Below are 6,000 nucleotides of genomic sequence, written 5' to 3'. Positions count from 1 at the left end.
TAGAAACCAACAGAATAAGTGTGAATCAGTGTAATATCCTCCTTCAGGGCTTCTATATTTAGTGATTTTGACGACTCCTGTTTAAGCTCCGACAAAGAAATGCTGCTCCAGAGGTGGTTACAAATCTGAAAACACTCAACTTCATCTCTGTGGCTGTGACATGCTGTATTGCTTCCCTTTCTCTGCTGATTGGATCCGTACACGTGTTTAGTACCCAGGAACGTCTGAGCAAGAACCTGAGCATCCCATGGAAGGAGGCTGGGGAAAAAAAAAAATCAAGTTGTTAGAACAAATTAAAATCTCTAGGGTATTCATTTAATCTTTGGATTAGAACTGAATAAAAGCATACAGATGGCAAATACTACTTATCCAAGAGTGTATTTTATTCTCCGACAAAACAAATTATTTTGTATACCACCAGCAGTATCCTAATGCAACAAAATTGTAGTTGATTAGAAATGAAAAAATTACAGTGCTGGTAAACTTTATTCATTCTCCCACTTCCACTTTCACAGTATTTTTTAGCAACCTGCTAAGAGAGGATGTTTTAAATTTTAAGTGTCCCACGTTAATGATGCAGAAAATATCCTTCACAGAGTATGCTTTCAATACTTTCATCCTCTGCTACCATTCTCTCATTTATCTTTACTATTTCCAACCAAAGATAGTCTTTTATGTTTAAATGCTGCGTTTTTTTCCCCCCCCAGAAGGGAGATGAGTGCTCCCAAAGAAGACAATCCCAACCCTGTGTTAAGGGACAAAACCTCTGATATGTTTCCTGTCAAAGTCCAAATGCAAAATGGGGTTGGGGACAACCGGGCACCTCTACAGACACTAATCCCTGTTCCCCGCTTTATCATGGGTGCAATCTCCCAAATTACTGGGCTACCATTTTAAAGCCACAACCAAGTGCATCACAGCAGGGATACGTACTGTGGTCTGACTGCTAAGTATTGCTTTCGTTGTGGTTTTCACACAGGAGCTTGGTTTTAATGGAGAGGACCGTTTAGCTCTTGCCTAGAAAAGCCAATCGGGAAAGGAAGGCACCACTGGAAAAGTACATCCATCAGTAGGTTGCTGTAAATATGATCCAGTATAAATGTCCTACAAACTGCCACTATTTGCATAAAAAGTTTGTGAATTCCCTTTAAAGCTTGTTAAGTAAATACAGAGGAGCTTATGTATTAAAATGTTGAGCCACCAAGTTACTTTAATTACTAAAGTGGATAAAAGCTTGAAGAAAATGTGATACTTCAAACTCACAAAGACAAAATACATTTAAATAATTGTCCCTTCTAAGCATTCTTAGCAATAACTGTTGTGCTTTCTCTCGTACTGTACTTGCCTCAAAGGTAACTGGTGTTTTCAGTGAGTGTTTTAACTTCTTGTATTTCCATGTGCTAAATGGCTGATATAGAAATCCAATGCTGATTTTTATTTAAAAGAAAAAAGGTTATTTAAGAGCTATTACTGTCTAACCCCTCCCCATTCTGCTGGCCCGTAATTGTATGCAGCCAAGGAAGATGTACCTAGATTAAACGGGGTCAAATGCAGACCTCTCGGCGTGCATCAGTCAGCTGGGTGTAATGTCACTGATTTTAATGGCCTTTTGCCACATGCTGAACCTGGCGCATTCTTGTTTGGGCTGGACGTGAAACAAAGCTGGTCCCACTTCAAACAAGCACGTGACAAGTGTGTAAACAGTGAATGTGCACACGCTTGCACATATTGCATCTTGCGCACTTCAGCCCGCGGTCCTCCGGGCTACCCAGGAAGGGAATGAACCTTGTGGTTCACAGAGGGATGTTTCCAAATTCCTGGTGAATGCCGCCATTACTTCCCATTTTCTTGTCTGTTGGTAGTTTTTGTTGGCACATTCGTTTGGGAAGCTGTTTTAGCCTTTAGCTATGTGGCACGCTCATCCCTCCCTTCCTCCTAGTGGTTTTACTTCATAAAGATGCTTACTCTCTTCCTCTCCCCAAACCCCTGTGCCTTGAAGAGTAACATCTCTTAAAGCAGGCTTTAAGACTATCTGATTGTGATGGACAGATTCCTTACCCGTGAGGTATATGGAGTATCTTTCCTTTCCTTAGAGAGACACATTTCAACAAAATGTTCCATGAGGTGTTCTTCCAAACTCAGGAAAAAGTCGGAGCGCGCTGTACTCGCAGTCAGGGCTGCGTGGGGTCCTCTGCTCTTCACCTGACGACCCTGGACTGTTGTCATCCTCAGTGCAAAAAATGGTGCTCTTGAAAGACCACTCCAGGTACCTCTCAGGTCAGCTTCTAGGAGATGCGTTTTCTCTTCATCCTGTGCTGCCTACTTGGACACCTCCTCATCCCAAGAAGCCACTAGCAAGGCTTGTGGTGCCTTCCTGACTGTAGCTAATAATACACTGTTCAGCTGAACTAAACTACTGTTTGTCTGTTGAACCAAACCATTGCCATCTGAGTTAAACTGAAAAGTCTTGTGATGTGTTTGAGTCCCTGCACGTGTTCTTTCAACATTGCAGTTGAAGAACTTGTCCCATGTAAATGGCCTCAAAACACTCAGTTATTTTTGCAAGATAAAGAAAGATGTAAACATTTCTAAAGTCACTTTTAAGTTAACACCACGTTGGTCTACAATTTGTCTTTTTGCTCCATCTCTTTCTGACAGAGTAGTGTTTTTCATCAATGCCTATGCAAAATTTATTTGCTAATAATCAAAGAGAGTAATCTGTAAGCCATCAAAGCTCCCTTCTCCCTCCAAAAATGTGTTCTGTAGAGCCTAGCCAATAATTTTGCAAAATTTTACTGGTGCCACGCAGCATTAGAAATTGCTGTATCCTCAGTGCAAAGCTGTTAACAAGGCAGTTGCTCATCTAACAGGCATTTATTGTTGCCAAGTTTTAAATGGTTTATCTGAGCTTGGAAAAACTGTTAAAACATTTTGATCAATTTTAAGGCTAAACCCGAACAGATGCATAAAATCGGCAAAGGCCCCAGTCCTGCAAGGTGGGGTGCTCTGGCTCACCCCAAGACTCGCTGCAATGGTCGTACCCTAAAAAACGGCAGCATCTCTAGGGAAAATTTGTGTTCATCAGAAAATGAATGTTGGGATCTCTCCGTAAGAGTGCTTTGTGACCCCGGTGATCCACCGCTACTGACCTCTAAACCTGCTGCTGCCAACGGCCCGAAGTTCCTGCTACAGTCACAATGCAGCCAGGATGCATTTCTATCATTTTCGGAAGGAAACTCCTGACGGTCTGTAGGAAGAAAAAAAAAATAGAGCGTCATTTTTGTGCAAATAGGCCTATTAAACTGGTAAATCTGAATAAAGTTCCCTGTTGGGTCTCTTTTGCTGAAACTCAGCTGGGTCATTCACAGTCTTCATTTGTTTCTAGTTTTAGCTGCAGGCTAGAAAAATGCTGGCTCCACGACTGAACTATGGCAGTTTCTCTTACTGTCCTTTAATCTATGCTGTGTGCCCTTTAATCCATTCTGTGAATTTTGTGTTTGGAATTTTTCATATTCCAAAAGACCAGTGTGTATGATTTGGCAGATGCTCACAAAGATTTTTTTCAATACCCTGTCAGTGTGCTGACTGTTTTATTTTGATTATCGTAGTGCTTCACAGTGAAGTTGCTGACCCAACAATTCAAAGAGATCTTTTCATGGCTTTCTTGATGCATAATTTTTTTTTTAAATTCTATTACAAAATTTTATGCTGGAAAATTACAACCTGTATTAGAAATTTCCTGAATATCTGAGGCACCTGGTGCTGGGTTTTCAGTTTAGGTTATTATGTCGGGAAGTCAGAGGTTGCATCCCAATTACAGTTTGGATTTCTTCATATTCAGTTCTGATTTAAAAAAAACCCTAAACATAACAATGTAGCAGTTGGATGCTGGCATGTGAAATATTTAATCATTCCATGAGATTAGCAAGGTCTTGTTTAGCAATTCAGAAGCATTTCTTCTTTCATCAAGTTTCCCCTTCCTTGGGCACTAGAAAAAAGAATGATTCTGTGCTAGCACTCAGTGGTGGCATTTGGAAGCAGCTGAAAACATGTCCCTGCGAAGGCTGGCATATAATACAAAGGCATGCTTCAGAAGTTGTGGTACTGTTAAAAAAACGCACGTGACTAACTGCCTTTTAACCATTTACCTGCGCTTTGGCCACTCTTGTAAGGCGAGACAGAGTAACTGCTCCTGCATGACTCACACCCGGGCAAACACAGGGACGCAAGACCAGAGAGGCCCAGCCCAGCACGCTGCTGCCTGCAGCCGCAGCAAATAACCACCCTGTGCGAGAAAAGCGCGCAGCTGCCCTGTGGGAGATGCGTGTCCCGCAGGCAAAAGTCCTGCTAACTGGCTGTGAAGCAAAGCTTTCACAGTGTGGCTGCTCTGGCCAGCAATGCCCCACGGAAGAGGTCCCTCTGCAAGTGAAAAACAAGGAGAATTGGGACTTGAGTACGTTCTGACTTGCGCCACCTCTTGAGGAACTCCCTCAGTCCAATGAGTCTTGCTACAACAAGCCCTGACTGAGTTGAAGAACTCATCTAGCTAAAGAGATTTTCAACATTGTTCTGCCAAGGAGAATAAAACCCACTGAAATCAAATAAATTTGATACTAAGCTCTGCTGCATCTGTTTAACATCCCAGACCTTCCCGTTTTTCCTTCCTTGCCAAGCTAGGCAACACAAATCACATTTACAGTTCCTTTTGCCTTGTACATGTGACATGGGTTTGCAGTGTAACAAGATTAGTTTTCCTTGTAATCCTCTTAAAATGTCCTTCCTTTGATTGTCTTTTCATCTTTTGGTGTTCTGGAACTTGGATTAATGGGATTGAGATTTATTCCACAAGTCCTGTTTGATAAGCTGCTTTCAAGAATTAGTTGCCTACAAACACATTTAGTTTGGAAAAAGCATTTTAATGGTAGCTGAATTATGCAGTGTTATGCCAAACATACTATAAGGCCTATATATGTACTTGCAGTATGTGTGTCTGTAGATACTACTAGACAAGGAGGTGAATAAAACAAAATAGGCTTACTCGTTTCAGTGTCTAAAATATCTCACGTGGCTTCTCTAGGCAGATTTGCAGAGCCTTGGCTGTATGTTTGCAAACGAGCCGACAAATTGACCACGTGCCTTTTCTTGCTCGCATCACATTTCAAGCACCATCCTGGAACTACCCCTTCCATTGGTCCCACAGGACGCGTTCACCTTGCAATCAGCTTGATCTCGTCCCTTGTCACCGAGTCCCTGTTTAGTCAGTAGAAGCTTGATACCAAAGTAACTGCTGGTTTGCTGAGGCGCTGATGTGACAAGTCACACAACGGTAACACTTTGTACAACTCGGAGCGAGTGACTGAACAGCTCTGCCTGGTGCCCTGGCATAACCAGTGTGTATTTTACAAACAGAAAAACCCAAACCATGGAACAATTACATGATTTTGAGCTAGTCTAGACCAGAGCTGCTTATTGCAGAACTCAGGATTGTTCAACTCCAGTGTTGAGTCCAAAAGACCACCCTGATGATGTAGAAGTAGCGTATGGCTTTGTGCCTGCCCCTGCCTCTTAAACTTCCACTCCATTTCAGCCCCATCTCTTTAGCTGGTCTTATTCTAGCAACAAAAGTTCCGACCCTCCCCAGGAGGTGCTGCGAGGGGGGGTCGTGGCTGCAGAATATTTCTGAATCATAGTGGCCTCCTGCTATGCACTGACCGCTGGTGAGGGACGAAACGCTGTGCTTAGCGGACCCCTCCGAACACGTGTAGGACACTGAAAATACCTTCAGTGTGTATTCAAGGATGGCTTATGTCAGGTCTCCACTACATATGGATGACTGGATTCACACCCCATTTCCAAGGTGAATTTATAGCTATAAAATCACTGCACACGGCAGCGCTCGGGTTACGTGCCTGGCTGTTCTCATTCGAGACACATCCTTTGCTTTCTATTCCTTTTCTCCCATTGCTCAGTGGCAAATTATTTAACGCAACATGTTTTGCC

Source organism: Platalea leucorodia (genome assembly GCF_965183815.1).
Source record: "Platalea leucorodia genome assembly, chromosome: 13".
Taxonomy (NCBI): domain Eukaryota; kingdom Metazoa; phylum Chordata; class Aves; order Pelecaniformes; family Threskiornithidae; genus Platalea; species Platalea leucorodia.
The sequence above is the reverse complement of the archived record's forward strand: the minus strand, read 5'-3'. Positions refer to the sequence as shown.